The following is a 27,316-nucleotide window of genomic DNA, read 5'->3' as shown; positions in this document are numbered from 1 at the left end:
GCTATATCGAAGCCAGGGGCAACTCGTGTGCAGAGAACGAGACACAAGAAGGAGTGAGCCTCTCCACCATATGAGAGGCAGTATCTAGCAGATACACACGGTAAAACATTCAACTTGCGTTAGCTCATAAATTGCTACACGTCATCGTCTGCAAGCTAAACTGGACACATCTGCACTGCCCAGTGAGGCACCACTTGTACTAACACCTGGTGGACGGCTGTGAGACGAGGAGATGAGCTGCGGCTTCTGGGCGCGACTGTAACGCTGCGCCCTGGATCAAATAACACTGCACATTGCTGGTGACCCACGTGTTTAGTAGTGACACAACTGCTAGGATGCAGCTGAACGTCCGCCCTTTGAGAGCGAGAAAATTTGCGCAGTCGGCAGGACTCGAACCTACGCTCCCAGAGGGAATCTGATTTCAAGTCAGACGCCTTAACCACTCGGCCACGACTGCCGGTGGCGGAAGCGACTCCCGACAAGTGAAACCGCCATCCTTAGACGCAATCTGATGGCAGAAGACGGCGTTGCCTCGCTCTTTCCTGTAGGTTTCCATTAGCCGTTAAGAAAGTGTATTAATTTTCGCCTAGACAGGGACTTGAACCCAGGACCGTTTGGTGGAAAACCTAACGCTCTACCGACTCAGCTATGCGGGCCCACGCACGAGCATTATCGTACAGCTGCGTGGTGTGCGAGTGATTCGCATTTCGTAATTACTGGCTTATGGCTCCAATGGCGACTTCACCGACTTCCCACTGACGCACCGCTGACGCTAGTTTTCTGTCGTCTTAAAACGATGGACATACCTACAAGCAGCTGCGAGATCTTAAGAAAAGAAACGCTGCACCACTGCTTTTGCCGCACTCGAATGATTGAAATTGCGATTCTTAAAAAGAAAATGAAATGTTCGCTCTGTCCAACACTTTCGAGCACATCTGTGTACTCACGATATCAGCGACGGCTTTCTGCAGTCCCAGCGTCAGTGCGAGGTGAACCGATAGCCACAGTAAGCAGCGGTCGTCGCGAAAACTCAGTATTCTTAAAACGGAAATTTTCGTCTTGTTGAGAATGGCGTCACTGGTTTGCACCCGCATTCGCCCAAGCATGTCACATGTGTGCGAAAATGTTTGCTCCTCTTTACGTAAAACCGCACGCAGCCGGTAGGATTCGAACCTACGCTCCCAGGGGGAATCTGATTTCGAGTCAGACGCCTTAACCACTCGGCCACGACTGCCGTTAGCGCGGTGCTCTCCCGACACATACAACTGCTACCGTTTCAAGCACTGTGGTGTCAGAAAACGGCGTAGCTGCATTATTTTCCGTAGCGTTTCCACCGCTACCAGACGAATCGCTACCAAAGTATTAAAATTTCCGCCCGGACAGGGACTTGAACCCTGGACCCTTAGGTTAAAAGCCTAATGCTCTACCGACTCAGCTATCCGGGCTCACACGAGCCTGCAAAACCTCACACGATGCACAACTATACATTGACTCATGTCCTTTACTGTTGTGCAATCGCTGCATGGGGCCGTTACTAATAAAACCGTCGCCTAAATGCTGCCTACAAGCCTATCGCGCTAAGCTCGTAACACACTATCGAAGACTGCTGGCACACGATGCAACAACAAATTGCACCAGTTGTTACGTCTCATACGTTGGAGCAGAGAATTTACGTGTTTTGTCGACAATCACTGGGCAATTGGAAAATTCACAAGCATTTCGAATGCAATGTTTTCCACGTTTTCGCTCATTTCACGATTCCGTTGAAGACGTTCTTCACCACCTGACACAGAAAAAGGAATGCAGTCGGTAGGATATTTTTAATTCTTTTGCTTCTAAGGGAGTTAGTTGTCTAGTGAGTTCCTCTTATGGCATGCACTAGACAACCACAACAGCTACAGGAGAGAGTCATTTTTGTTGCCAGCGGTAGTTGCATTATCACAAACGCAGGGTAATTCCATTGGCGTCGCATCAAAACGAATACCTGCCGAAACCCGGGATCGAACCAGGGACCTTTAGATCTTCAGTCTAACGCTCTCCCAACTGAGCTATTTCGGCCGACGTTGAAAGCCGCCATTCGCATGTGTTCGTTAACCTCTGCCTCGTTGCCAATTTCACAGTCACCTTCGTCTGATAAGACACAGGGACGCTGAAAGGCGAGCAGCCAATGCAGTGAAGTTCCACACACATTTCTTCTGCTTCCGTCATCGTAACAAGCAAACATGTCGACTCGATTCGTGTAATATTGACTTCGCTGACTTGACGTGACGCCACGCTGACGCTAGAAAACCCGTGCTATATCGAAGCCAGGGGCAACTCGTGTGCAGAGAACGAGACACAAGAAGGAGTGAGCCTCTCCACCATATGAGAGGCAGTATCTAGCAGATACACACGGTAAAACATTCAACTTGCGTTAGCTCATAAATTGCTACACGTCATCGTCTGCAAGCTAAACTGGACACATCTGCACTGCCCAGTGAGGCACCACTTGTACTAACACCTGGTGGACGGCTGTGAGACGAGGAGATGAGCTGCGGCTTCTGGGCGCGACTGTAACGCTGCGCCCTGGATCAAATAACACTGCACATTGCTGGTGACCCACGTGTTTAGTAGTGACACAACTGCTAGGATGCAGCTGAACGTCCGCCCTTTGAGAGCGAGAAAATTTGCGCAGTCGGCAGGACTCGAACCTACGCTCCCAGAGGGAATCTGATTTCAAGTCAGACGCCTTAACCACTCGGCCACGACTGCCGGTGGCGGAAGCGACTCCCGACAAGTGAAACCGCCATCCTTAGACGCAATCTGATGGCAGAAGACGGCGTTGCCTCGCTCTTTCCTGTAGGGTTTCCATTAGCCGTTAAGAAAGTGTATTAATTTTCGCCTAGACAGGGACTTGAACCCAGGACCGTTTGGTGGAAAACCTAACGCTCTACCGACTCAGCTATGCGGGCCCACGCACGAGCATTATCGTACAGCTGCGTGGTGTGCGAGTGATTCGCATTTCGTAATTACTGGCTTATGGCTCCAATGGCGACTTCACCGACTTCCCACTGACGCACCGCTGACGCTAGTTTTCTGTCGTCTTAAAACGATGGACATACCTACAAGCAGCTGCGAGATCTTAAGAAAAGAAACGCTGCACCACTGCTTTTGCCGCACTCGAATGATTGAAATTGCGATTCTTAAAAAGAAAATGAAATGTTCGCTCTGTCCAACACTTTCGAGCACATCTGTGTACTCACGATATCAGCGACGGCTTTCTGCAGTCCCAGCGTCAGTGCGAGGTGAACCGATAGCCACAGTAAGCAGCGGTCGTCGCGAAAACTCAGTATTCTTAAAACGGAAATTTTCGTCTTGTTGAGAATGGCGTCGCTGGTTTGCACCCGCATTCGCCCAAGCATGTCACATGTGTGCGAAAATGTTTGCTCCTCTTTACGTAAAACCGCACGCAGCCGGTAGGATTCGAACCTACGCTCCCAGGGGGAATCTGATTTCGAGTCAGACGCCTTAACCACTCGGCCACGACTGCCGTTAGCGCGGTGCTCTCCCGACACATACAACTGCTACCGTTTCAAGCACTGTGGTGTCAGAAAACGGCGTAGCTGCATTATTTTCCGTAGCGTTTCCACCGCTACCAGACGAATCGCTACCAAAGTATTAAAATTTCCGCCGGACAGGGACTTGAACCCTGGACCCTTAGGTTAAAAGCCTAATGCTCTACCGACTCAGCTATCCGGGCTCACACGAGCCTGCAAAACCTCACACGATGCACAACTATACATTGACTCATGTCCTTTACTGTTGTGCAATCGCTGCATGGGGCCGTTACTAATAAAACGTCGCCTAAATGCTGCCTACAAGCCTATCGCGCTAAGCTCGTAACACACTATCGAAGACTGCTGGCACACGATGCAACAACAAATTGCACCAGTTGTTACGTCTCATACGTTGGAGCAGAGAATTTACGTGTTTTGTCGACAATCACTGGGCAATTGGAAAATTCACAAGCATTTCGAATGCAATGTTTTCCACGTTTTCGCTCATTTCACGATTCCGTTGAAGACGTTCTTCACCACCTGACACAGAAAAAGGAATGCAGTCGGTAGGATATTTTTATTCTTTTGCTTCTAAGGGAGTTAGTTGTCTAGTGAGTTCCTCTTATGGCATGCACTAGACAACCACAACAGCTACAGGAGAGAGTCATTTTTGTTGCCAGCGGTAGTTGCATTATCACAAACGCAGGGTAATTCCATTGGCGTCGCATCAAAACGAATACCTGCCGAAACCCGGGATCGAACCAGGGACCTTTAGATCTTCAGTCTAACGCTCTCCCAACTGAGCTATTTCGGCCGACGTTGAAAGCCGCCATTCGCATGTGTTCGTTAACCTCTGCCTCGTTGCCAATTTCACAGTCACCTTCGTCTGATAAGACACAGGGACGCTGAAAGGCGAGCAGCCAATGCAGTGAAGTTCCACACACATTTCTTCTGCTTCCGTCATCGTAACAAGCAAACATGTCGACTCGATTCGTGTAATATTGACTTCGCTGACTTGACGTGACGCCACGCTGACGCTAGAAAACCCGTGCTATATCGAAGCCAGGGGCAACTCGTGTGCAGAGAACGAGACACAAGAAGGAGTGAGCCTCTCCACCATATGAGAGGCAGTATCTAGCAGATACACACGGTAAAACATTCAACTTGCGTTAGCTCATAAATTGCTACACGTCATCGTCTGCAAGCTAAACTGGACACATCTGCACTGCCCAGTGAGGCACCACTTGTACTAACACCTGGTGGACGGCTGTGAGACGAGGAGATGAGCTGCGGCTTCTGGGCGCGACTGTAACGCTGCGCCCTGGATCAAATAACACTGCACATTGCTGGTGACCCACGTGTTTAGTAGTGACACAACTGCTAGGATGCAGCTGAACGTCCGCCCTTTGAGAGCGAGAAAATTTGCGCAGTCGGCAGGACTCGAACCTACGCTCCCAGAGGGAATCTGATTTCAAGTCAGACGCCTTAACCACTCGGCCACGACTGCCGGTGGCGGAAGCGACTCCCGACAAGTGAAACCGCCATCCTTAGACGCAATCTGATGGCAGAAGACGGCGTTGCCTCGCTCTTTCCTGTAGGGTTTCCATTAGCCGTTAAGAAAGTGTATTAATTTTCGCCTAGACAGGGACTTGAACCCAGGACCGTTTGGTGGAAAACCTAACGCTCTACCGACTCAGCTATGCGGGCCCACGCACGAGCATTATCGTACAGCTGCGTGGTGTGCGAGTGATTCGCATTTCGTAATTACTGGCTTATGGCTCCAATGGCGACTTCACCGACTTCCCACTGACGCACCGCTGACGCTAGTTTTCTGTCGTCTTAAAACGATGGACATACCTACAAGCAGCTGCGAGATCTTAAGAAAAGAAACGCTGCACCACTGCTTTTGCCGCACTCGAATGATTGAAATTGCGATTCTTAAAAAGAAAATGAAATGTTCGCTCTGTCCAACACTTTCGAGCACATCTGTGTACTCACGATATCAGCGACGGCTTTCTGCAGTCCCAGCGTCAGTGCGAGGTGAACCGATAGCCACAGTAAGCAGCGGTCGTCGCGAAAACTCAGTATTCTTAAAACGGAAATTTTCGTCTTGTTGAGAATGGCGTCGCTGGTTTGCACCCGCATTCGCCCAAGCATGTCACATGTGTGCGAAAATGTTTGCTCCTCTTTACGTAAAACCGCACGCAGCCGGTAGGATTCGAACCTACGCTCCCAGGGGGAATCTGATTTCGAGTCAGACGCCTTAACCACTCGGCCACGACTGCCGTTAGCGCGGTGCTCTCCCGACACATACAACTGCTACCGTTTCAAGCACTGTGGTGTCAGAAAACGGCGTAGCTGCATTATTTTCCGTAGCGTTTCCACCGCTACCAGACGAATCGCTACCAAAGTATTAAAATTTCCGCCCGGACAGGGACTTGAACCCTGGACCCTTAGGTTAAAAGCCTAATGCTCTACCGACTCAGCTATCCGGGCTCACACGAGCCTGCAAAACCTCACACGATGCACAACTATACATTGACTCATGTCCTTTACTGTTGTGCAATCGCTGCATGGGGCCGTTACTAATAAAACGTCGCCTAAATGCTGCCTACAAGCCTATCGCGCTAAGCTCGTAACACACTATCGAAGACTGCTGGCACACGATGCAACAACAAATTGCACCAGTTGTTACGTCTCATACGTTGGAGCAGAGAATTTACGTGTTTTGTCGACAATCACTGGGCAATTGGAAAATTCACAAGCATTTCGAATGCAATGTTTTCCACGTTTTCGCTCATTTCACGATTCCGTTGAAGACGTTCTTCACCACCTGACACAGAAAAAGGAATGCAGTCGGTAGGATATTTTTAATTCTTTTGCTTCTAAGGGAGTTAGTTGTCTAGTGAGTTCCTCTTATGGCATGCACTAGACAACCACAACAGCTACAGGAGAGAGTCATTTTTGTTGCCAGCGGTAGTTGCATTATCACAAACGCAGGGTAATTCCATTGGCGTCGCATCAAAACGAATACCTGCCGAAACCCGGGATCGAACCAGGGACCTTTAGATCTTCAGTCTAACGCTCTCCCAACTGAGCTATTTCGGCCGACGTTGAAAGCCGCCATTCGCATGTGTTCGTTAACCTCTGCCTCGTTGCCAATTTCACAGTCACCTTCGTCTGATAAGACACAGGGACGCTGAAAGGCGAGCAGCCAATGCAGTGAAGTTCCACACACATTTCTTCTGCTTCCGTCATCGTAACAAGCAAACATGTCGACTCGATTCGTGTAATATTGACTTCGCTGACTTGACGTGACGCCACGCTGACGCTAGAAAACCCGTGCTATATCGAAGCCAGGGGCAACTCGTGTGCAGAGAACGAGACACAAGAAGGAGTGAGCCTCTCCACCATATGAGAGGCAGTATCTAGCAGATACACACGGTAAAACATTCAACTTGCGTTAGCTCATAAATTGCTACACGTCATCGTCTGCAAGCTAAACTGGACACATCTGCACTGCCCAGTGAGGCACCACTTGTACTAACACCTGGTGGACGGCTGTGAGACGAGGAGATGAGCTGCGGCTTCTGGGCGCGACTGTAACGCTGCGCCCTGGATCAAATAACACTGCACATTGCTGGTGACCCACGTGTTTAGTAGTGACACAACTGCTAGGATGCAGCTGAACGTCCGCCCTTTGAGAGCGAGAAAATTTGCGCAGTCGGCAGGACTCGAACCTACGCTCCCAGAGGGAATCTGATTTCAAGTCAGACGCCTTAACCACTCGGCCACGACTGCCGGTGGCGGAAGCGACTCCCGACAAGTGAAACCGCCATCCTTAGACGCAATCTGATGGCAGAAGACGGCGTTGCCTCGCTCTTTCCTGTAGGGTTTCCATTAGCCGTTAAGAAAGTGTATTAATTTTCGCCTAGACAGGGACTTGAACCCAGGACCGTTTGGTGGAAAACCTAACGCTCTACCGACTCAGCTATGCGGGCCCACGCACGAGCATTATCGTACAGCTGCGTGGTGTGCGAGTGATTCGCATTTCGTAATTACTGGCTTATGGCTCCAATGGCGACTTCACCGACTTCCCACTGACGCACCGCTGACGCTAGTTTTCTGTCGTCTTAAAACGATGGACATACCTACAAGCAGCTGCGAGATCTTAAGAAAAGAAACGCTGCACCACTGCTTTTGCCGCACTCGAATGATTGAAATTGCGATTCTTAAAAAGAAAATGAAATGTTCGCTCTGTCCAACACTTTCGAGCACATCTGTGTACTCACGATATCAGCGACGGCTTTCTGCAGTCCCAGCGTCAGTGCGAGGTGAACCGATAGCCACAGTAAGCAGCGGTCGTCGCGAAAACTCAGTATTCTTAAAACGGAAATTTTCGTCTTGTTGAGAATGGCGTCGCTGGTTTGCACCCGCATTCGCCCAAGCATGTCACATGTGTGCGAAAATGTTTGCTCCTCTTTACGTAAAACCGCACGCAGCCGGTAGGATTCGAACCTACGCTCCCAGGGGGAATCTGATTTCGAGTCAGACGCCTTAACCACTCGGCCACGACTGCCGTTAGCGCGGTGCTCTCCCGACACATACAACTGCTACCGTTTCAAGCACTGTGGTGTCAGAAAACGGCGTAGCTGCATTATTTTCCGTAGCGTTTCCACCGCTACCAGACGAATCGCTACCAAAGTATTAAAATTTCCGCCCGGACAGGGACTTGAACCCTGGACCCTTAGGTTAAAAGCCTAATGCTCTACCGACTGAGCTATCCGGGCTCACACGAGCCTGCAAAACCTCACACGATGCACAACTATACATTGACTCATGTCCTTTACTGTTGTGCAATCGCTGCATGGGGCCGTTACTAATAAAACGTCGCCTAAATGCTGCCTACAAGCCTATCGCGCTAAGCTCGTAACACACTATCGAAGACTGCTGGCACACGATGCAACAACAAATTGCACCAGTTGTTACGTCTCATACGTTGGAGCAGAGAATTTACGTGTTTTGTCGACAATCACTGGGCAATTGGAAAATTCACAAGCATTTCGAATGCAATGTTTTCCACGTTTTCGCTCATTTCACGATTCCGTTGAAGACGTTCTTCACCACCTGACACAGAAAAAGGAATGCAGTCGGTAGGATATTTTTAATTCTTTTGCTTCTAAGGGAGTTAGTTGTCTAGTGAGTTCCTCTTATGGCATGCACTAGACAACCACAACAGCTACAGGAGAGAGTCATTTTTGTTGCCAGCGGTAGTTGCATTATCACAAACGCAGGGTAATTCCATTGGCGTCGCATCAAAACGAATACCTGCCGAAACCCGGGATCGAACCAGGGACCTTTAGATCTTCAGTCTAACGCTCTCCCAACTGAGCTATTTCGGCCGACGTTGAAAGCCGCCATTCGCATGTGTTCGTTAACCTCTGCCTCGTTGCCAATTTCACAGTCACCTTCGTCTGATAAGACACAGGGACGCTGAAAGGCGAGCAGCCAATGCAGTGAAGTTCCACACACATTTCTTCTGCTTCCGTCATCGTAACAAGCAAACATGTCGACTCGATTCGTGTAATATTGACTTCGCTGACTTGACGTGACGCCACGCTGACGCTAGAAAACCCGTGCTATATCGAAGCCAGGGGCAACTCGTGTGCAGAGAACGAGACACAAGAAGGAGTGAGCCTCTCCACCATATGAGAGGCAGTATCTAGCAGATACACACGGTAAAACATTCAACTTGCGTTAGCTCATAAATTGCTACACGTCATCGTCTGCAAGCTAAACTGGACACATCTGCACTGCCCAGTGAGGCACCACTTGTACTAACACCTGGTGGACGGCTGTGAGACGAGGAGATGAGCTGCGGCTTCTGGGCGCGACTGTAACGCTGCGCCCTGGATCAAATAACACTGCACATTGCTGGTGACCCACGTGTTTAGTAGTGACACAACTGCTAGGATGCAGCTGAACGTCCGCCCTTTGAGAGCGAGAAAATTTGCGCAGTCGGCAGGACTCGAACCTACGCTCCCAGAGGGAATCTGATTTCAAGTCAGACGCCTTAACCACTCGGCCACGACTGCCGGTGGCGGAAGCGACTCCCGACAAGTGAAACCGCCATCCTTAGACGCAATCTGATGGCAGAAGACGGCGTTGCCTCGCTCTTTCCTGTAGGGTTTCCATTAGCCGTTAAGAAAGTGTATTAATTTTCGCCTAGACAGGGACTTGAACCCAGGACCGTTTGGTGGAAAACCTAACGCTCTACCGACTCAGCTATGCGGGCCCACGCACGAGCATTATCGTACAGCTGCGTGGTGTGCGAGTGATTCGCATTTCGTAATTACTGGCTTATGGCTCCAATGGCGACTTCACCGACTTCCCACTGACGCACCGCTGACGCTAGTTTTCTGTCGTCTTAAAACGATGGACATACCTACAAGCAGCTGCGAGATCTTAAGAAAAGAAACGCTGCACCACTGCTTTTGCCGCACTCGAATGATTGAAATTGCGATTCTTAAAAAGAAAATGAAATGTTCGCTCTGTCCAACACTTTCGAGCACATCTGTGTACTCACGATATCAGCGACGGCTTTCTGCAGTCCCAGCGTCAGTGCGAGGTGAACCGATAGCCACAGTAAGCAGCGGTCGTCGCGAAAACTCAGTATTCTTAAAACGGAAATTTTCGTCTTGTTGAGAATGGCGTCGCTGGTTTGCACCCGCATTCGCCCAAGCATGTCACATGTGTGCGAAAATGTTTGCTCCTCTTTACGTAAAACCGCACGCAGCCGGTAGGATTCGAACCTACGCTCCCAGGGGGAATCTGATTTCGAGTCAGACGCCTTAACCACTCGGCCACGACTGCCGTTAGCGCGGTGCTCTCCCGACACATACAACTGCTACCGTTTCAAGCACTGTGGTGTCAGAAAACGGCGTAGCTGCATTATTTTCCGTAGCGTTTCCACCGCTACCAGACGAATCGCTACCAAAGTATTAAAATTTCCGCCCGGACAGGGACTTGAACCCTGGACCCTTAGGTTAAAAGCCTAATGCTCTACCGACTGAGCTATCCGGGCTCACACGAGCCTGCAAAACCTCACACGATGCACAACTATACATTGACTCATGTCCTTTACTGTTGTGCAATCGCTGCATGGGGCCGTTACTAATAAAACGTCGCCTAAATGCTGCCTACAAGCCTATCGCGCTAAGCTCGTAACACACTATCGAAGACTGCTGGCACACGATGCAACAACAAATTGCACCAGTTGTTACGTCTCATACGTTGGAGCAGAGAATTTACGTGTTTTGTCGACAATCACTGGGCAATTGGAAAATTCACAAGCATTTCGAATGCAATGTTTTCCACGTTTTCGCTCATTTCACGATTCCGTTGAAGACGTTCTTCACCACCTGACACAGAAAAAGGAATGCAGTCGGTAGGATATTTTTAATTCTTTTGCTTCTAAGGGAGTTAGTTGTCTAGTGAGTTCCTCTTATGGCATGCACTAGACAACCACAACAGCTACAGGAGAGAGTCATTTTTGTTGCCAGCGGTAGTTGCATTATCACAAACGCAGGGTAATTCCATTGGCGTCGCATCAAAACGAATACCTGCCGAAACCCGGGATCGAACCAGGGACCTTTAGATCTTCAGTCTAACGCTCTCCCAACTGAGCTATTTCGGCCGACGTTGAAAGCCGCCATTCGCATGTGTTCGTTAACCTCTGCCTCGTTGCCAATTTCACAGTCACCTTCGTCTGATAAGACACAGGGACGCTGAAAGGCGAGCAGCCAATGCAGTGAAGTTCCACACACATTTCTTCTGCTTCCGTCATCGTAACAAGCAAACATGTCGACTCGATTCGTGTAATATTGACTTCGCTGACTTGACGTGACGCCACGCTGACGCTAGAAAACCCGTGCTATATCGAAGCCAGGGGCAACTCGTGTGCAGAGAACGAGACACAAGAAGGAGTGAGCCTCTCCACCATATGAGAGGCAGTATCTAGCAGATACACACGGTAAAACATTCAACTTGCGTTAGCTCATAAATTGCTACACGTCATCGTCTGCAAGCTAAACTGGACACATCTGCACTGCCCAGTGAGGCACCACTTGTACTAACACCTGGTGGACGGCTGTGAGACGAGGAGATGAGCTGCGGCTTCTGGGCGCGACTGTAACGCTGCGCCCTGGATCAAATAACACTGCACATTGCTGGTGACCCACGTGTTTAGTAGTGACACAACTGCTAGGATGCAGCTGAACGTCCGCCCTTTGAGAGCGAGAAAATTTGCGCAGTCGGCAGGACTCGAACCTACGCTCCCAGAGGGAATCTGATTTCAAGTCAGACGCCTTAACCACTCGGCCACGACTGCCGGTGGCGGAAGCGACTCCCGACAAGTGAAACCGCCATCCTTAGACGCAATCTGATGGCAGAAGACGGCGTTGCCTCGCTCTTTCCTGTAGGGTTTCCATTAGCCGTTAAGAAAGTGTATTAATTTTCGCCTAGACAGGGACTTGAACCCAGGACCGTTTGGTGGAAAACCTAACGCTCTACCGACTCAGCTATGCGGGCCCACGCACGAGCATTATCGTACAGCTGCGTGGTGTGCGAGTGATTCGCATTTCGTAATTACTGGCTTATGGCTCCAATGGCGACTTCACCGACTTCCCACTGACGCACCGCTGACGCTAGTTTTCTGTCGTCTTAAAACGATGGACATACCTACAAGCAGCTGCGAGATCTTAAGAAAAGAAACGCTGCACCACTGCTTTTGCCGCACTCGAATGATTGAAATTGCGATTCTTAAAAAGAAAATGAAATGTTCGCTCTGTCCAACACTTTCGAGCACATCTGTGTACTCACGATATCAGCGACGGCTTTCTGCAGTCCCAGCGTCAGTGCGAGGTGAACCGATAGCCACAGTAAGCAGCGGTCGTCGCGAAAACTCAGTATTCTTAAAACGGAAATTTTCGTCTTGTTGAGAATGGCGTCGCTGGTTTGCACCCGCATTCGCCCAAGCATGTCACATGTGTGCGAAAATGTTTGCTCCTCTTTACGTAAAACCGCACGCAGCCGGTAGGATTCGAACCTACGCTCCCAGGGGGAATCTGATTTCGAGTCAGACGCCTTAACCACTCGGCCACGACTGCCGTTAGCGCGGTGCTCTCCCGACACATACAACTGCTACCGTTTCAAGCACTGTGGTGTCAGAAAACGGCGTAGCTGCATTATTTTCCGTAGCGTTTCCACCGCTACCAGACGAATCGCTACCAAAGTATTAAAATTTCCGCCCGGACAGGGACTTGAACCCTGGACCCTTAGGTTAAAAGCCTAATGCTCTACCGACTGAGCTATCCGGGCTCACACGAGCCTGCAAAACCTCACACGATGCACAACTATACATTGACTCATGTCCTTTACTGTTGTGCAATCGCTGCATGGGGCCGTTACTAATAAAACGTCGCCTAAATGCTGCCTACAAGCCTATCGCGCTAAGCTCGTAACACACTATCGAAGACTGCTGGCACACGATGCAACAACAAATTGCACCAGTTGTTACGTCTCATACGTTGGAGCAGAGAATTTACGTGTTTTGTCGACAATCACTGGGCAATTGGAAAATTCACAAGCATTTCGAATGCAATGTTTTCCACGTTTTCGCTCATTTCACGATTCCGTTGAAGACGTTCTTCACCACCTGACACAGAAAAAGGAATGCAGTCGGTAGGATACTTTTAATTCTTTTGCTTCTAAGGGAGTTAGTTGTCTAGTGAGTTCCTCTTATGGCATGCACTAGACAACCACAACAGCTACAGGAGAGAGTCATTTTTGTTGCCAGCGGTAGTTGCATTATCACAAACGCAGGGTAATTCCATTGGCGTCGCATCAAAACGAATACCTGCCGAAACCCGGGATCGAACCAGGGACCTTTAGATCTTCAGTCTAACGCTCTCCCAACTGAGCTATTTCGGCCGACGTTGAAAGCCGCCATTCGCATGTGTTCGTTAACCTCTGCCTCGTTGCCAATTTCACAGTCACCTTCGTCTGATAAGACACAGGGACGCTGAAAGGCGAGCAGCCAATGCAGTGAAGTTCCACACACATTTCTTCTGCTTCCGTCATCGTAACAAGCAAACATGTCGACTCGATTCGTGTAATATTGACTTCGCTGACTTGACGTGACGCCACGCTGACGCTAGAAAACCCGTGCTATATCGAAGCCAGGGGCAACTCGTGTGCAGAGAACGAGACACAAGAAGGAGTGAGCCTCTCCACCATATGAGAGGCAGTATCTAGCAGATACACACGGTAAAACATTCAACTTGCGTTAGCTCATAAATTGCTACACGTCATCGTCTGCAAGCTAAACTGGACACATCTGCACTGCCCAGTGAGGCACCACTTGTACTAACACCTGGTGGACGGCTGTGAGACGAGGAGATGAGCTGCGGCTTCTGGGCGCGACTGTAACGCTGCGCCCTGGATCAAATAACACTGCACATTGCTGGTGACCCACGTGTTTAGTAGTGACACAACTGCTAGGATGCAGCTGAACGTCCGCCCTTTGAGAGCGAGAAAATTTGCGCAGTCGGCAGGACTCGAACCTACGCTCCCAGAGGGAATCTGATTTCAAGTCAGACGCCTTAACCACTCGGCCACGACTGCCGGTGGCGGAAGCGACTCCCGACAAGTGAAACCGCCATCCTTAGACGCAATCTGATGGCAGAAGACGGCGTTGCCTCGCTCTTTCCTGTAGGGTTTCCATTAGCCGTTAAGAAAGTGTATTAATTTTCGCCTAGACAGGGACTTGAACCCAGGACCGTTTGGTGGAAAACCTAACGCTCTACCGACTCAGCTATGCGGGCCCACGCACGAGCATTATCGTACAGCTGCGTGGTGTGCGAGTGATTCGCATTTCGTAATTACTGGCTTATGGCTCCAATGGCGACTTCACCGACTTCCCACTGACGCACCGCTGACGCTAGTTTTCTGTCGTCTTAAAACGATGGACATACCTACAAGCAGCTGCGAGATCTTAAGAAAAGAAACGCTGCACCACTGCTTTTGCCGCACTCGAATGATTGAAATTGCGATTCTTAAAAAGAAAATGAAATGTTCGCTCTGTCCAACACTTTCGAGCACATCTGTGTACTCACGATATCAGCGACGGCTTTCTGCAGTCCCAGCGTCAGTGCGAGGTGAACCGATAGCCACAGTAAGCAGCGGTCGTCGCGAAAACTCAGTATTCTTAAAACGGAAATTTTCGTCTTGTTGAGAATGGCGTCACTGGTTTGCACCCGCATTCGCCCAAGCATGTCACATGTGTGCGAAAATGTTTGCTCCTCTTTACGTAAAACCGCACGCAGCCGGTAGGATTCGAACCTACGCTCCCAGGGGGAATCTGATTTCGAGTCAGACGCCTTAACCACTCGGCCACGACTGCCGTTAGCGCGGTGCTCTCCCGACACATACAACTGCTACCGTTTCAAGCACTGTGGTGTCAGAAAACGGCGTAGCTGCATTATTTTCCGTAGCGTTTCCACCGCTACCAGACGAATCGCTACCAAAGTATTAAAATTTCCGCCCGGACAGGGACTTGAACCCTGGACCCTTAGGTTAAAAGCCTAATGCTCTACCGACTGAGCTATCCGGGCTCACACGAGCCTGCAAAACCTCACACGATGCACAACTATACATTGACTCATGTCCTTTACTGTTGTGCAATCGCTGCATGGGGCCGTTACTAATAAAACGTCGCCTAAATGCTGCCTACAAGCCTATCGCGCTAAGCTCGTAACACACTATCGAAGACTGCTGGCACACGATGCAACAACAAATTGCACCAGTTGTTACGTCTCATACGTTGGAGCAGAGAATTTACGTGTTTTGTCGACAATCACTGGGCAATTGGAAAATTCACAAGCATTTCGAATGCAATGTTTTCCACGTTTTCGCTCATTTCACGATTCCGTTGAAGACGTTCTTCACCACCTGACACAGAAAAAGGAATGCAGTCGGTAGGATATTTTTAATTCTTTTGCTTCTAAGGGAGTTAGTTGTCTAGTGAGTTCCTCTTATGGCATGCACTAGACAACCACAACAGCTACAGGAGAGAGTCATTTTTGTTGCCAGCGGTAGTTGCATTATCACAAACGCAGGGTAATTCCATTGGCGTCGCATCAAAACGAATACCTGCCGAAACCCGGGATCGAACCAGGGACCTTTAGATCTTCAGTCTAACGCTCTCCCAACTGAGCTATTTCGGCCGACGTTGAAAGCCGCCATTCGCATGTGTTCGTTAACCTCTGCCTCGTTGCCAATTTCACAGTCACCTTCGTCTGATAAGACACAGGGACGCTGAAAGGCGAGCAGCCAATGCAGTGAAGTTCCACACACATTTCTTCTGCTTCCGTCATCGTAACAAGCAAACATGTCGACTCGATTCGTGTAATATTGACTTCGCTGACTTGACGTGACGCCACGCTGACGCTAGAAAACCCGTGCTATATCGAAGCCAGGGGCAACTCGTGTGCAGAGAACGAGACACAAGAAGGAGTGAGCCTCTCCACCATATGAGAGGCAGTATGTAGCAGATACACACGGTAAAAATTTAACTTGCGTTAGCTCATAAATTGCTACACGTCATCGTCTGCAAGCTAAACTGGACACATCTGCACTGCCCAGTGAGGCACCACTTGTACTAACACCTGGTGGACGGCTGTGAGACGAGGAGATGAGCTGCGGCTTCTGGGCGCGACTGTAACGCTGCGCCCTGGATCAAATAACACTGCACATTGCTGGTGACCCACGTGTTTAGTAGTGACACAACTGCTAGGATGCAGCTGAACGTCCGCCCTTTGAGAGCGAGAAAATTTGCGCAGTCGGCAGGACTCGAACCTACGCTCCCAGAGGGAATCTGATTTCAAGTCAGACGCCTTAACCACTCGGCCACGACTGCCGTTAGCGCGGTGCTCTCCCGACACATACAACTGCTACCGTTTCAAGCACTGTGGTGTCAGAAAACGGCGTAGCTGCATTATTTTCCGTAGCGTTTCCACCGCTACCAGACGAATCGCTACCAAAGTATTAAAATTTCCGCCCGGACAGGGACTTGAACCCTGGACCCTTAGGTTAAAAGCCTAATGCTCTACCGACTGAGCTATCCGGGCTCACACGAGCCTGCAAAACCTCACACGATGCACAACTATACATTGACTCATGTCCTTAACTGTTGTGCAATCGCTGCATGGGGCCGTTACTAATAAAACGTCGCCTAAATGCTGCCTACAAGCCTATCGCGCTAAGCTCGTAACACACTATCGAAGACTGCTGGCACACGATGCAACAACAAATTGCACCAGTTGTTACGTCTCATACGTTGGAGCAGAGAATTTACGTGTTTTGTCGACAATCACTGGGCAATTGGAAAATTCACAAGCATTTCGAATGCAATGTTTTCCACGTTTTCGCTCATTTCACGATTCCGTTGAAGACGTTCTTCACCACCTGACACAGAAAAAGGAATGCAGTCGGTAGGATATTTTTAATTCTTTTGCTTCTAAGGGAGTTAGTTGTCTAGTGAGTTCCTCTTATGGCATGCACTAGACAACCACAACAGCTACAGGAGAGAGTCATTTTTGTTGCCAGCGGTAGTTGCATTATCACAAACGCAGGGTAATTCCATTGGCGTCGCATCAAAACGAATACCTGCCGAAACCCGGGATCGAACCAGGGATCTTTAGATCTTCAGTCTAACGCTCTCCCAACTGAGCTATTTCGGCCGACGTTGAAAGCCGCCATTCGCATGTGTTCGTTAACCTCTGCCTCGTTGCCAATTTCACAGTCACCTTCGTCTGATAAGACACAGGGACGCTGAAAGGCGAGCAGCCAATGCAGTGAAGTTCCACACACATTTCTTCTGCTTCCGTCATCGTAACAAGCAAACATGTCGACTCGATTCGTGTAATATTGACTTCGCTGACTTGACGTGACGCCACGCTGACGCTAGAAAACCCGTGCTATATCGAAGCCAGGGGCAACTCGTGTGCAGAGAACGAGACACAAGAAGGAGTGAGCCTCTCCACCATATGAGAGGCAGTATCTAGCAGATACACACGGTAAAACATTCAACTTGCGTTAGCTCATAAATTGCTACACGTCATCGTCTGCAAGCTAAACTGGACACATCTGCACTGCCCAGTGAGGCACCACTTGTACTAACACCTGGTGGACGGCTGTGAGACGAGGAGATGAGCTGCGGCTTCTGGGCGCGACTGTAACGCTGCGCCCTGGATCAAATAACACTGCACATTGCTGGTGACCCACGTGTTTAGTAGTGACACAACTGCTAGGATGCAGCTGAACGTCCGCCCTTTGAGAGCGAGAAAATTTGCGCAGTCGGCAGGACTCGAACCTACGCTCCCAGAGGGAATCTGATTTCAAGTCAAACGCCTTAACCACTCGGCCACGACTGCCGGTGGCGGAAGCGACTCCCGACAAGTGAAACCGCCATCCTTAGACGCAATCTGATGGCAGAAGACGGCGTTGCCTCGCTCTTTCCTGTAGGGTTTCCATTAGCCGTTAAGAAAGTGTATTAATTTTCGCCTAGACAGGGACTTGAACCCAGGACCGTTTGGTGGAAAACCTAACGCTCTACCGACTCAGCTATGCGGGCCCACGCACGAGCATTATCGTACAGCTGCGTGGTGTGCGAGTGATTCGCATTTCGTAATTACTGGCTTATGGCTCCAATGGCGACTTCACCGACTTCCCACTGACGCACCGCTGACGCTAGTTTTCTGTCGTCTTAAAACGATGGACATACCTACAAGCAGCTGCGAGATCTTAAGAAAAGAAACGCTGCACCACTGCTTTTGCCGCACTCGAATGATTGAAATTGCGATTCTTAAAAAGAAAATGAAATGTTCGCTCTGTCCAACACTTTCGAGCACATCTGTGTACTCACGATATCAGCGACGGCTTTCTGCAGTCCCAGCGTCAGTGCGAGGTGAACCGATAGCCACAGTAAGCAGCGGTCGTCGCGAAAACTCAGTATTCTTAAAACGGAAATTTTCGTCTTGTTGAGAATGGCGTCACTGGTTTGCACCCGCATTCGCCCAAGCATGTCACATGTGTGCGAAAATGTTTGCTCCTCTTTACGTAAAACCGCACGCAGCCGGTAGGATTCGAACCTACGCTCCCAGGGGGAATCTGATTTCGAGTCAGACGCCTTAACCACTCGGCCACGACTGCCGTTAGCGCGGTGCTCTCCCGACACATACAACTGCTACCGTTTCAAGCACTGTGGTGTCAGAAAACGGCGTAGCTGCATTATTTTCCGTAGCGTTTCCACCGCTACCAGACGAATCGCTACCAAAGTATTAAAATTTCCGCCCGGACAGGGACTTGAACCCTGGACCCTTAGGTTAAAAGCCTAATGCTCTACCGACTGAGCTATCCGGGCTCACACGAGCCTGCAAAACCTCACACGATGCACAACTATACATTGACTCATGTCCTTTACTGTTGTGCAATCGCTGCATGGGGCCGTTACTAATAAAACGTCGCCTAAATGCTGCCTACAAGCCTATCGCGCTAAGCTCGTAACACACTATCGAAGACTGCTGGCACACGATGCAACAACAAATTGCACCAGTTGTTACGTCTCATACGTTGGAGCAGAGAATTTACGTGTTTTGTCGACAATCACTGGGCAATTGGAAAATTCACAAGCATTTCGAATGCAATGTTTTCCACGTTTTCGCTCATTTCACGATTCCGTTGAAGACGTTCTTCACCACCTGACACAGAAAAAGGAATGCAGTCGGTAGGATATTTTTAATTCTTTTGCTTCTAAGGGAGTTAGTTGTCTAGTGAGTTCCTCTTATGGCATGCACTAGACAACCACAACAGCTACAGGAGAGAGTCATTTTTGTTGCCAGCGGTAGTTGCATTATCACAAACGCAGGGTAATTCCATTGGCGTCGCATCAAAACGAATACCTGCCGAAACCCGGGATCGAACCAGGGACCTTTAGATCTTCAGTCTAACGCTCTCCCAACTGAGCTATTTCGGCCGACGTTGAAAGCCGCCATTCGCATGTGTTCGTTAACCTCTGCCTCGTTGCCAATTTCACAGTCACCTTCGTCTGATAAGACACAGGGACGCTGAAAGGCGAGCAGCCAATGCAGTGAAGTTCCACACACATTTCTTCTGCTTCCGTCATCGTAACAAGCAAACATGTCGACTCGATTCGTGTAATATTGACTTCGCTGACTTGACGTGACGCCACGCTGACGCTAGAAAACCCGTGCTATATCGAAGCCAGGGGCAACTCGTGTGCAGAGAACGAGACACAAGAAGGAGTGAGCCTCTCCACCATATGAGAGGCAGTATGTAGCAGATACACACGGTAAAAATTTAACTTGCGTTAGCTCATAAATTGCTACACGTCATCGTCTGCAAGCTAAACTGGACACATCTGCACTGCCCAGTGAGGCACCACTTGTACTAACACCTGGTGGACGGCTGTGAGACGAGGAGATGAGCTGCGGCTTCTGGGCGCGACTGTAACGCTGCGCCCTGGATCAAATAACACTGCACATTGCTGGTGACCCACGTGTTTAGTAGTGACACAACTGCTAGGATGCAGCTGAACGTCCGCCCTTTGAGAGCGAGAAAATTTGCGCAGTCGGCAGGACTCGAACCTACGCTCCCAGAGGGAATCTGATTTCAAGTCAGACGCCTTAACCACTCGGCCACGACTGCCGTTAGCGCGGTGCTCTCCCGACACATACAACTGCTACCGTTTCAAGCACTGTGGTGTCAGAAAACGGCGTAGCTGCATTATTTTCCGTAGCGTTTCCACCGCTACCAGACGAATCGCTACCAAAGTATTAAAATTTCCGCCCGGACAGGGACTTGAACCCTGGACCCTTAGGTTAAAAGCCTAATGCTCTACCGACTGAGCTATCCGGGCTCACACGAGCCTGCAAAACCTCACACGATGCACAACTATACATTGACTCATGTCCTTAACTGTTGTGCAATCGCTGCATGGGGCCGTTACTAATAAAACGTCGCCTAAATGCTGCCTACAAGCCTATCGCGCTAAGCTCGTAACACACTATCGAAGACTGCTGGCACACGATGCAACAACAAATTGCACCAGTTGTTACGTCTCATACGTTGGAGCAGAGAATTTACGTGTTTTGTCGACAATCACTGGGCAATTGGAAAATTCACAAGCATTTCGAATGCAATGTTTTCCACGTTTTCGCTCATTTCACGATTCCGTTGAAGACGTTCTTCACCACCTGACACAGAAAAAGGAATGCAGTCGGTAGGATATTTTTAATTCTTTTGCTTCTAAGGGAGTTAGTTGTCTAGTGAGTTCCTCTTATGGCATGCACTAGACAACCACAACAGCTACAGGAGAGAGTCATTTTTGTTGCCAGCGGTAGTTGCATTATCACAAACGCAGGGTAATTCCATTGGCGTCGCATCAAAACGAATACCTGCCGAAACCCGGGATCGAACCAGGGATCTTTAGATCTTCAGTCTAACGCTCTCCCAACTGAGCTATTTCGGCCGACGTTGAAAGCCGCCATTCGCATGTGTTCGTTAACCTCTGCCTCGTTGCCAATTTCACAGTCACCTTCGTCTGATAAGACACAGGGACGCTGAAAGGCGAGCAGCCAATGCAGTGAAGTTCCACACACATTTCTTCTGCTTCCGTCATCGTAACAAGCAAACATGTCGACTCGATTCGTGTAATATTGACTTCGCTGACTTGACGTGACGCCACGCTGACGCTAGAAAACCCGTGCTATATCGAAGCCAGGGGCAACTCGTGTGCAGAGAACGAGACACAAGAAGGAGTGAGCCTCTCCACCATATGAGAGGCAGTATCTAGCAGATACACACGGTAAAACATTCAACTTGCGTTAGCTCATAAATTGCTACACGTCATCGTCTGCAAGCTAAACTGGACACATCTGCACTGCCCAGTGAGGCACCACTTGTACTAACACCTGGTGGACGGCTGTGAGACGAGGAGATGAGCTGCGGCTTCTGGGCGCGACTGTAACGCTGCGCCCTGGATCAAATAACACTGCACATTGCTGGTGACCCACGTGTTTAGTAGTGACACAACTGCTAGGATGCAGCTGAACGTCCGCCCTTTGAGAGCGAGAAAATTTGCGCAGTCGGCAGGACTCGAACCTACGCTCCCAGAGGGAATCTGATTTCAAGTCAGACGCCTTAACCACTCGGCCACGACTGCCGGTGGCGGAAGCGACTCCCGACAAGTGAAACCGCCATCCTTAGACGCAATCTGATGGCAGAAGACGGCGTTGCCTCGCTCTTTCCTGTAGGGTTTCCATTAGCCGTTAAGAAAGTGTATTAATTTTCGCCTAGACAGGGACTTGAACCCAGGACCGTTTGGTGGAAAACCTAACGCTCTACCGACTCAGCTATGCGGGCCCACGCACGAGCATTATCGTACAGCTGCGTGGTGTGCGAGTGATTCGCATTTCGTAATTACTGGCTTATGGCTCCAATGGCGACTTCACCGACTTCCCACTGACGCACCGCTGACGCTAGTTTTCTGTCGTCTTAAAACGATGGACATACCTACAAGCAGCTGCGAGATCTTAAGAAAAGAAACGCTGCACCACTGCTTTTGCCGCACTCGAATGATTGAAATTGCGATTCTTAAAAAGAAAATGAAATGTTCGCTCTGTCCAACACTTTCGAGCACATCTGTGTACTCACGATATCAGCGACGGCTTTCTGCAGTCCCAGCGTCAGTGCGAGGTGAACCGATAGCCACAGTAAGCAGCGGTCGTCGCGAAAACTCAGTATTCTTAAAACGGAAATTTTCGTCTTGTTGAGAATGGCGTCACTGGTTTGCACCCGCATTCGCCCAAGCATGTCACATGTGTGCGAAAATGTTTGCTCCTCTTTACGTAAAACCGCACGCAGCCGGTAGGATTCGAACCTACGCTCCCAGGGGGAATCTGATTTCGAGTCAGACGCCTTAACCACTCGGCCACGACTGCCGTTAGCGCGGTGCTCTCCCGACACATACAACTGCTACCGTTTCAAGCACTGTGGTGTCAGAAAACGGAGTAGCTGCATTATTTTCCGTAGCGTTTCCACCGCTACCAGACGAATCGCTACCAAAGTATTAAAATTTCCGCCCGGACAGGGACTTGAACCCTGGACCCTTAGGTTAAAAGCCTAATGCTCTACCGACTGAGCTATCCGGGCTCACACGAGCCTGCAAAACCTCACACGATGCACAACTATACATTGACTCATGTCCTTTACTGTTGTGCAATCGCTGCATGGGGCCGTTACTAATAAAACGTCGCCTAAATGCTGCCTACAAGCCTATCGCGCTAAGCTCGTAACACACTATCGAAGACTGCTGGCACACGATGCAACAACAAATTGCACCAGTTGTTACGTCTCATACGTTGGAGCAGAGAATTTACGTGTTTTGTCGACAATCACTGGGCAATTGGAAAATTCACAAGCATTTCGAATGCAATGTTTTCCACGTTTTCGCTCATTTCACGATTCCGTTGAAGACGTTCTTCACCACCTGACACAGAAAAAGGAATGCAGTCGGTAGGATATTTTTAATTCTTTTGCTTCTAAGGGAGTTAGTTGTCTAGTGAGTTCCTCTTATGGCATGCACTAGACAACCACAACAGCTACAGGAGAGAGTCATTTTTGTTGCCAGCGGTAGTTGCATTATCACAAACGCAGGGTAATTCCATTGGCGTCGCATCAAAACGAATACCTGCCGAAACCCGGGATCGAACCAGGGACCTTTAGATCTTCAGTTTAACGCTCTCCCAACTGAGCTATTTCGGCCGACGTTGAAAGCCGCCATTCGCATGTGTTCGTTAACCTCTGCCTCGTTGCCAATTTCACAGTCACCTTCGTCTGATAAGACACAGGGACGCTGAAAGGCGAGCAGCCAATGCAGTGAAGTTCCACACACATTTCTTCTGCTTCCGTCATCGTAACAAGCAAACATGTCGACTCGATTCGTGTAATATTGACTTCGCTGACTTGACGTGACGCCACGCTGACGCTAGAAAACCCGTGCTATATCGAAGCCAGGGGCAACTCGTGTGCAGAGAACGAGACACAAGAAGGAGTGAGCCTCTCCACCATATGAGAGGCAGTATCTAGCAGATACACACGGTAAAACATTCAACTTGCGTTAGCTCATAAATTGCTACACGTCATCGTCTGCAAGCTAAACTGGACACATCTGCACTGCCCAGTGAGGCACCACTTGTACTAACACCTGGTGGACGGCTGTGAGACGAGGAGATGAGCTGCGGCTTCTGGGCGCGACTGTAACGCTGCGCCCTGGATCAAATAACACTGCACATTGCTGGTGACCCACGTGTTTAGTAGTGACACAACTGCTAGGATGCAGCTGAACGTCCGCCCTTTGAGAGCGAGAAAATTTGCGCAGTCGGCAGGACTCGAACCTACGCTCCCAGAGGGAATCTGATTTCAAGTCAGACGCCTTAACCACTCGGCCACGACTGCCGGTGGCGGAAGCGACTCCCGACAAGTGAAACCGCCATCCTTAGACGCAATCTGATGGCAGAAGACGGCGTTGCCTCGCTCTTTCCTGTAGGGTTTCCATTAGCCGTTAAGAAAGTGTATTAATTTTCGCCTAGACAGGGACTTGAACCCAGGACCGTTTGGTGGAAAACCTAACGCTCTACCGACTCAGCTATGCGGGCCCACGCACGAGCATTATCGTACAGCTGCGTGGTGTGCGAGTGATTCGCATTTCGTAATTACTGGCTTATGGCTCCAATGGCGACTTCACCGACTTCCCACTGACGCACCGCTGACGCTAGTTTTCTGTCGTCTTAAAACGATGGACATACCTACAAGCAGCTGCGAGATCTTAAGAAAAGAAACGCTGCACCACTGCTTTTGCCGCACTCGAATGATTGAAATTGCGATTCTTAAAAAGAAAATGAAATGTTCGCTCTGTCCAACACTTTCGAGCACATCTGTGTACTCACGATATCAGCGACGGCTTTCTGCAGTCCCAGCGTCAGTGCGAGGTGAACCGATAGCCACAGTAAGCAGCGGTCGTCGCGAAAACTCAGTATTCTTAAAACGGAAATTTTCGTCTTGTTGAGAATGGCGTCACTGGTTTGCACCCGCATTCGCCCAAGCATGTCACATGTGTGCGAAAATGTTTGCTCCTCTTTACGTAAAACCGCACGCAGCCGGTAGGATTCGAACCTACGCTCCCAGGGGGAATCTGATTTCGAGTCAGACGCCTTAACCACTCGGCCACGACTGCCGTTAGCGCGGTGCTCTCCCGACACATACAACTGCTACCGTTTCAAGCACTGTGGTGTCAGAAAACGGAGTAGCTGCATTATTTTCCGTAGCGTTTCCACCGCTACCAGACGAATCGCTACCAAAGTATTAAAATTTCCGCCCGGACAGGGACTTGAACCCTGGACCCTTAGGTTAAAAGCCTAATGCTCTACCGACTGAGCTATCCGGGCTCACACGAGCCTGCAAAACCTCACACGATGCACAACTATACATTGACTCATGTCCTTTACTGTTGTGCAATCGCTGCATGGGGCCGTTACTAATAAAACGTCGCCTAAATGCTGCCTACAAGCCTATCGCGCTAAGCTCGTAACACACTATCGAAGACTGCTGGCACACGATGCAACAACAAATTGCACCAGTTGTTACGTCTCATACGTTGGAGCAGAGAATTTACGTGTTTTGTCGACAATCACTGGGCAATTGGAAAATTCACAAGCATTTCGAATGCAATGTTTTCCACGTTTTCGCTCATTTCACGATTCCGTTGAAGACGTTCTTCACCACCTGACACAGAAAAAGGAATGCAGTCGGTAGGATATTTTTAATTCTTTTGCTTCTAAGGGAGTTAGTTGTCTAGTGAGTTCCTCTTATGGCATGCACTAGACAACCACAACAGCTACAGGAGAGAGTCATTTTTGTTGCCAGCGGTAGTTGCATTATCACAAACGCAGGGTAATTCCATTGGCGTCGCATCAAAACGAATACCTGCCGAAACCCGGGATCGAACCAGGGACCTTTAGATCTTCAGTTTAACGCTCTCCCAACTGAGCTATTTCGGCCGACGTTGAAAGCCGCCATTCGCATGTGTTCGTTAACCTCTGCCTCGTTGCCAATTTCACAGTCACCTTCGTCTGATAAGACACAGGGACGCTGAAAGGCGAGCAGCCAATGCAGTGAAGTTCCACACACATTTCTTCTGCTTCCGTCATCGTAACAAGCAAACATGTCGACTCGATTCGTGTAATATTGACTTCGCTGACTTGACGTGACGCCACGCTGACGCTAGAAAACCCGTGCTATATCGAAGCCAGGGGCAACTCGTGTGCAGAGAACGAGACACAAGAAGGAGTGAGCCTCTCCACCATATGAGAGGCAGTATCTAGCAGATACACACGGTAAAACATTCAACTTGCGTTAGCTCATAAATTGCTACACGTCATCGTCTGCAAGCTAAACTGGACACATCTGCACTGCCCAGTGAGGCACCACTTGTACTAACACCTGGTGGACGGCTGTGAGACGAGGAGATGAGCTGCGGCTTCTGGGCGCGACTGTAACGCTGCGCCCTGGATCAAATAACACTGCACATTGCTGGTGACCCACGTGTTTAGTAGTGACACAACTGCTAGGATGCAGCTGAACGTCCGCCCTTTGAGAGCGAGAAAATTTGCGCAGTCGGCAGGACTCGAACCTACGCTCCCAGAGGGAATCTGATTTCAAGTCAGACGCCTTAACCACTCGGCCACGACTGCCGGTGGCGGAAGCGACTCCCGACAAGTGAAACCGCCATCCTTAGACGCAATCTGATGGCAGAAGACGGCGTTGCCTCGCTCTTTCCTGTAGGGTTTCCATTAGCCGTTAAGAAAGTGTATTAATTTTCGCCTAGACAGGGACTTGAACCCAGGACCGTTTGGTGGAAAACCTAACGCTCTACCGACTCAGCTATGCGGGCCCACGCACGAGCATTATCGTACAGCTGCGTGGTGTGCGAGTGATTCGCATTTCGTAATTACTGGCTTATGGCTCCAATGGCGACTTCACCGACTTCCCACTGACGCACCGCTGACGCTAGTTTTCTGTCGTCTTAAAACGATGGACATACCTACAAGCAGCTGCGAGATCTTAAGAAAAGAAACGCTGCACCACTGCTTTTGCCGCACTCGAATGATTGAAATTGCGATTCTTAAAAAGAAAATGAAATGTTCGCTCTGTCCAACACTTTCGAGCACATCTGTGTACTCACGATATCAGCGACGGCTTTCTGCAGTCCCAGCGTCAGTGCGAGGTGAACCGATAGCCACAGTAAGCAGCGGTCGTCGCGAAAACTCAGTATTCTTAAAACGGAAATTTTCGTCTTGTTGAGAATGGCGTCACTGGTTTGCACCCGCATTCGCCCAAGCATGTCACATGTGTGCGAAAATGTTTGCTCCTCTTTACGTAAAACCGCACGCAGCCGGTAGGATTCGAACCTACGCTCCCAGGGGGAATCTGATTTCGAGTCAGACGCCTTAACCACTCGGCCACGACTGCCGTTAGCGCGGTGCTCTCCCGACACATACAACTGCTACCGTTTCAAGCACTGTGGTGTCAGAAAACGGCGTAGCTGCATTATTTTCCGTAGCGTTTCCACCGCTACCAGACGA

The 27,316-nt window shown here is 49.7% G+C and overlaps 47 non-coding genes across 47 annotated transcripts; all 47 read right to left on the bottom strand.

Moving 5' to 3' along the window:
• Positions 1 to 375: 375 nt before the first annotated feature.
• On the bottom strand, positions 376 to 457 carry Trnas-uga (transfer RNA serine (anticodon UGA)). Its single transcript has one exon. It is a non-coding gene; the product is annotated as a tRNA-Ser (tRNA).
• Positions 458 to 1,152: 695 nt separating this feature from the next.
• Trnas-cga (transfer RNA serine (anticodon CGA)) lies at positions 1,153 to 1,234 on the bottom strand. The gene has a single exon. It is a non-coding gene; the product is annotated as a tRNA-Ser (tRNA).
• Positions 1,235 to 1,372: 138 nt separating this feature from the next.
• On the bottom strand, positions 1,373 to 1,445 carry Trnak-uuu (transfer RNA lysine (anticodon UUU)). Its single transcript has one exon. It is a non-coding gene; the product is annotated as a tRNA-Lys (tRNA).
• A 540-nt stretch (positions 1,446 to 1,985) lies between these two features.
• Positions 1,986 to 2,058, bottom strand: Trnaf-gaa (transfer RNA phenylalanine (anticodon GAA)). The gene has a single exon. It is a non-coding gene; the product is annotated as a tRNA-Phe (tRNA).
• Positions 2,059 to 2,669: 611 nt separating this feature from the next.
• Trnas-uga (transfer RNA serine (anticodon UGA)) lies at positions 2,670 to 2,751 on the bottom strand. Its single transcript has one exon. It is a non-coding gene; the product is annotated as a tRNA-Ser (tRNA).
• A 696-nt stretch (positions 2,752 to 3,447) lies between these two features.
• Trnas-cga (transfer RNA serine (anticodon CGA)) lies at positions 3,448 to 3,529 on the bottom strand. Its single transcript has one exon. It is a non-coding gene; the product is annotated as a tRNA-Ser (tRNA).
• Positions 3,530 to 4,277: 748 nt separating this feature from the next.
• Trnaf-gaa (transfer RNA phenylalanine (anticodon GAA)) lies at positions 4,278 to 4,350 on the bottom strand. Its single transcript has one exon. It is a non-coding gene; the product is annotated as a tRNA-Phe (tRNA).
• Positions 4,351 to 4,961: 611 nt separating this feature from the next.
• Positions 4,962 to 5,043, bottom strand: Trnas-uga (transfer RNA serine (anticodon UGA)). Its single transcript has one exon. It is a non-coding gene; the product is annotated as a tRNA-Ser (tRNA).
• Positions 5,044 to 5,739: 696 nt separating this feature from the next.
• Positions 5,740 to 5,821, bottom strand: Trnas-cga (transfer RNA serine (anticodon CGA)). The gene has a single exon. It is a non-coding gene; the product is annotated as a tRNA-Ser (tRNA).
• Positions 5,822 to 5,959: 138 nt separating this feature from the next.
• Trnak-uuu (transfer RNA lysine (anticodon UUU)) lies at positions 5,960 to 6,032 on the bottom strand. Its single transcript has one exon. It is a non-coding gene; the product is annotated as a tRNA-Lys (tRNA).
• A 539-nt stretch (positions 6,033 to 6,571) lies between these two features.
• Trnaf-gaa (transfer RNA phenylalanine (anticodon GAA)) lies at positions 6,572 to 6,644 on the bottom strand. Its single transcript has one exon. It is a non-coding gene; the product is annotated as a tRNA-Phe (tRNA).
• A 611-nt stretch (positions 6,645 to 7,255) lies between these two features.
• Positions 7,256 to 7,337, bottom strand: Trnas-uga (transfer RNA serine (anticodon UGA)). The gene has a single exon. It is a non-coding gene; the product is annotated as a tRNA-Ser (tRNA).
• Positions 7,338 to 8,033: 696 nt separating this feature from the next.
• Positions 8,034 to 8,115, bottom strand: Trnas-cga (transfer RNA serine (anticodon CGA)). The gene has a single exon. It is a non-coding gene; the product is annotated as a tRNA-Ser (tRNA).
• Positions 8,116 to 8,253: 138 nt separating this feature from the next.
• On the bottom strand, positions 8,254 to 8,326 carry Trnak-uuu (transfer RNA lysine (anticodon UUU)). Its single transcript has one exon. It is a non-coding gene; the product is annotated as a tRNA-Lys (tRNA).
• Positions 8,327 to 8,865: 539 nt separating this feature from the next.
• On the bottom strand, positions 8,866 to 8,938 carry Trnaf-gaa (transfer RNA phenylalanine (anticodon GAA)). The gene has a single exon. It is a non-coding gene; the product is annotated as a tRNA-Phe (tRNA).
• Positions 8,939 to 9,549: 611 nt separating this feature from the next.
• On the bottom strand, positions 9,550 to 9,631 carry Trnas-uga (transfer RNA serine (anticodon UGA)). The gene has a single exon. It is a non-coding gene; the product is annotated as a tRNA-Ser (tRNA).
• A 696-nt stretch (positions 9,632 to 10,327) lies between these two features.
• Trnas-cga (transfer RNA serine (anticodon CGA)) lies at positions 10,328 to 10,409 on the bottom strand. The gene has a single exon. It is a non-coding gene; the product is annotated as a tRNA-Ser (tRNA).
• A 138-nt stretch (positions 10,410 to 10,547) lies between these two features.
• Trnak-uuu (transfer RNA lysine (anticodon UUU)) lies at positions 10,548 to 10,620 on the bottom strand. Its single transcript has one exon. It is a non-coding gene; the product is annotated as a tRNA-Lys (tRNA).
• Positions 10,621 to 11,159: 539 nt separating this feature from the next.
• Trnaf-gaa (transfer RNA phenylalanine (anticodon GAA)) lies at positions 11,160 to 11,232 on the bottom strand. Its single transcript has one exon. It is a non-coding gene; the product is annotated as a tRNA-Phe (tRNA).
• Positions 11,233 to 11,843: 611 nt separating this feature from the next.
• Positions 11,844 to 11,925, bottom strand: Trnas-uga (transfer RNA serine (anticodon UGA)). The gene has a single exon. It is a non-coding gene; the product is annotated as a tRNA-Ser (tRNA).
• Positions 11,926 to 12,621: 696 nt separating this feature from the next.
• Positions 12,622 to 12,703, bottom strand: Trnas-cga (transfer RNA serine (anticodon CGA)). Its single transcript has one exon. It is a non-coding gene; the product is annotated as a tRNA-Ser (tRNA).
• Positions 12,704 to 12,841: 138 nt separating this feature from the next.
• Trnak-uuu (transfer RNA lysine (anticodon UUU)) lies at positions 12,842 to 12,914 on the bottom strand. Its single transcript has one exon. It is a non-coding gene; the product is annotated as a tRNA-Lys (tRNA).
• Positions 12,915 to 13,453: 539 nt separating this feature from the next.
• On the bottom strand, positions 13,454 to 13,526 carry Trnaf-gaa (transfer RNA phenylalanine (anticodon GAA)). The gene has a single exon. It is a non-coding gene; the product is annotated as a tRNA-Phe (tRNA).
• A 611-nt stretch (positions 13,527 to 14,137) lies between these two features.
• Positions 14,138 to 14,219, bottom strand: Trnas-uga (transfer RNA serine (anticodon UGA)). Its single transcript has one exon. It is a non-coding gene; the product is annotated as a tRNA-Ser (tRNA).
• Positions 14,220 to 14,915: 696 nt separating this feature from the next.
• Positions 14,916 to 14,997, bottom strand: Trnas-cga (transfer RNA serine (anticodon CGA)). The gene has a single exon. It is a non-coding gene; the product is annotated as a tRNA-Ser (tRNA).
• Positions 14,998 to 15,135: 138 nt separating this feature from the next.
• Trnak-uuu (transfer RNA lysine (anticodon UUU)) lies at positions 15,136 to 15,208 on the bottom strand. The gene has a single exon. It is a non-coding gene; the product is annotated as a tRNA-Lys (tRNA).
• A 539-nt stretch (positions 15,209 to 15,747) lies between these two features.
• Trnaf-gaa (transfer RNA phenylalanine (anticodon GAA)) lies at positions 15,748 to 15,820 on the bottom strand. The gene has a single exon. It is a non-coding gene; the product is annotated as a tRNA-Phe (tRNA).
• A 610-nt stretch (positions 15,821 to 16,430) lies between these two features.
• Positions 16,431 to 16,512, bottom strand: Trnas-uga (transfer RNA serine (anticodon UGA)). Its single transcript has one exon. It is a non-coding gene; the product is annotated as a tRNA-Ser (tRNA).
• A 138-nt stretch (positions 16,513 to 16,650) lies between these two features.
• On the bottom strand, positions 16,651 to 16,723 carry Trnak-uuu (transfer RNA lysine (anticodon UUU)). The gene has a single exon. It is a non-coding gene; the product is annotated as a tRNA-Lys (tRNA).
• A 539-nt stretch (positions 16,724 to 17,262) lies between these two features.
• Positions 17,263 to 17,335, bottom strand: Trnaf-gaa (transfer RNA phenylalanine (anticodon GAA)). Its single transcript has one exon. It is a non-coding gene; the product is annotated as a tRNA-Phe (tRNA).
• A 611-nt stretch (positions 17,336 to 17,946) lies between these two features.
• Trnas-uga (transfer RNA serine (anticodon UGA)) lies at positions 17,947 to 18,028 on the bottom strand. The gene has a single exon. It is a non-coding gene; the product is annotated as a tRNA-Ser (tRNA).
• Positions 18,029 to 18,724: 696 nt separating this feature from the next.
• Positions 18,725 to 18,806, bottom strand: Trnas-cga (transfer RNA serine (anticodon CGA)). Its single transcript has one exon. It is a non-coding gene; the product is annotated as a tRNA-Ser (tRNA).
• A 138-nt stretch (positions 18,807 to 18,944) lies between these two features.
• Trnak-uuu (transfer RNA lysine (anticodon UUU)) lies at positions 18,945 to 19,017 on the bottom strand. The gene has a single exon. It is a non-coding gene; the product is annotated as a tRNA-Lys (tRNA).
• Positions 19,018 to 19,556: 539 nt separating this feature from the next.
• On the bottom strand, positions 19,557 to 19,629 carry Trnaf-gaa (transfer RNA phenylalanine (anticodon GAA)). The gene has a single exon. It is a non-coding gene; the product is annotated as a tRNA-Phe (tRNA).
• A 610-nt stretch (positions 19,630 to 20,239) lies between these two features.
• Positions 20,240 to 20,321, bottom strand: Trnas-uga (transfer RNA serine (anticodon UGA)). The gene has a single exon. It is a non-coding gene; the product is annotated as a tRNA-Ser (tRNA).
• Positions 20,322 to 20,459: 138 nt separating this feature from the next.
• Trnak-uuu (transfer RNA lysine (anticodon UUU)) lies at positions 20,460 to 20,532 on the bottom strand. Its single transcript has one exon. It is a non-coding gene; the product is annotated as a tRNA-Lys (tRNA).
• Positions 20,533 to 21,071: 539 nt separating this feature from the next.
• On the bottom strand, positions 21,072 to 21,144 carry Trnaf-gaa (transfer RNA phenylalanine (anticodon GAA)). The gene has a single exon. It is a non-coding gene; the product is annotated as a tRNA-Phe (tRNA).
• A 611-nt stretch (positions 21,145 to 21,755) lies between these two features.
• On the bottom strand, positions 21,756 to 21,837 carry Trnas-uga (transfer RNA serine (anticodon UGA)). The gene has a single exon. It is a non-coding gene; the product is annotated as a tRNA-Ser (tRNA).
• Positions 21,838 to 22,533: 696 nt separating this feature from the next.
• Positions 22,534 to 22,615, bottom strand: Trnas-cga (transfer RNA serine (anticodon CGA)). The gene has a single exon. It is a non-coding gene; the product is annotated as a tRNA-Ser (tRNA).
• Positions 22,616 to 22,753: 138 nt separating this feature from the next.
• On the bottom strand, positions 22,754 to 22,826 carry Trnak-uuu (transfer RNA lysine (anticodon UUU)). The gene has a single exon. It is a non-coding gene; the product is annotated as a tRNA-Lys (tRNA).
• A 539-nt stretch (positions 22,827 to 23,365) lies between these two features.
• On the bottom strand, positions 23,366 to 23,438 carry Trnaf-gaa (transfer RNA phenylalanine (anticodon GAA)). The gene has a single exon. It is a non-coding gene; the product is annotated as a tRNA-Phe (tRNA).
• A 611-nt stretch (positions 23,439 to 24,049) lies between these two features.
• On the bottom strand, positions 24,050 to 24,131 carry Trnas-uga (transfer RNA serine (anticodon UGA)). Its single transcript has one exon. It is a non-coding gene; the product is annotated as a tRNA-Ser (tRNA).
• A 696-nt stretch (positions 24,132 to 24,827) lies between these two features.
• Trnas-cga (transfer RNA serine (anticodon CGA)) lies at positions 24,828 to 24,909 on the bottom strand. Its single transcript has one exon. It is a non-coding gene; the product is annotated as a tRNA-Ser (tRNA).
• A 138-nt stretch (positions 24,910 to 25,047) lies between these two features.
• Positions 25,048 to 25,120, bottom strand: Trnak-uuu (transfer RNA lysine (anticodon UUU)). The gene has a single exon. It is a non-coding gene; the product is annotated as a tRNA-Lys (tRNA).
• Positions 25,121 to 25,659: 539 nt separating this feature from the next.
• Positions 25,660 to 25,732, bottom strand: Trnaf-gaa (transfer RNA phenylalanine (anticodon GAA)). The gene has a single exon. It is a non-coding gene; the product is annotated as a tRNA-Phe (tRNA).
• A 611-nt stretch (positions 25,733 to 26,343) lies between these two features.
• Trnas-uga (transfer RNA serine (anticodon UGA)) lies at positions 26,344 to 26,425 on the bottom strand. Its single transcript has one exon. It is a non-coding gene; the product is annotated as a tRNA-Ser (tRNA).
• A 696-nt stretch (positions 26,426 to 27,121) lies between these two features.
• On the bottom strand, positions 27,122 to 27,203 carry Trnas-cga (transfer RNA serine (anticodon CGA)). The gene has a single exon. It is a non-coding gene; the product is annotated as a tRNA-Ser (tRNA).
• Positions 27,204 to 27,316: the final 113 nt, after the last annotated feature.

The sequence above is a fragment of the Schistocerca cancellata genome, unplaced genomic scaffold (assembly GCF_023864275.1).
Source record: "Schistocerca cancellata isolate TAMUIC-IGC-003103 unplaced genomic scaffold, iqSchCanc2.1 HiC_scaffold_357, whole genome shotgun sequence".
NCBI lineage: Eukaryota > Metazoa > Arthropoda > Insecta > Orthoptera > Acrididae > Schistocerca > Schistocerca cancellata.
The sequence above is the reverse complement of the archived record's forward strand: the minus strand, read 5'-3'. Positions and strand labels throughout refer to the sequence as shown.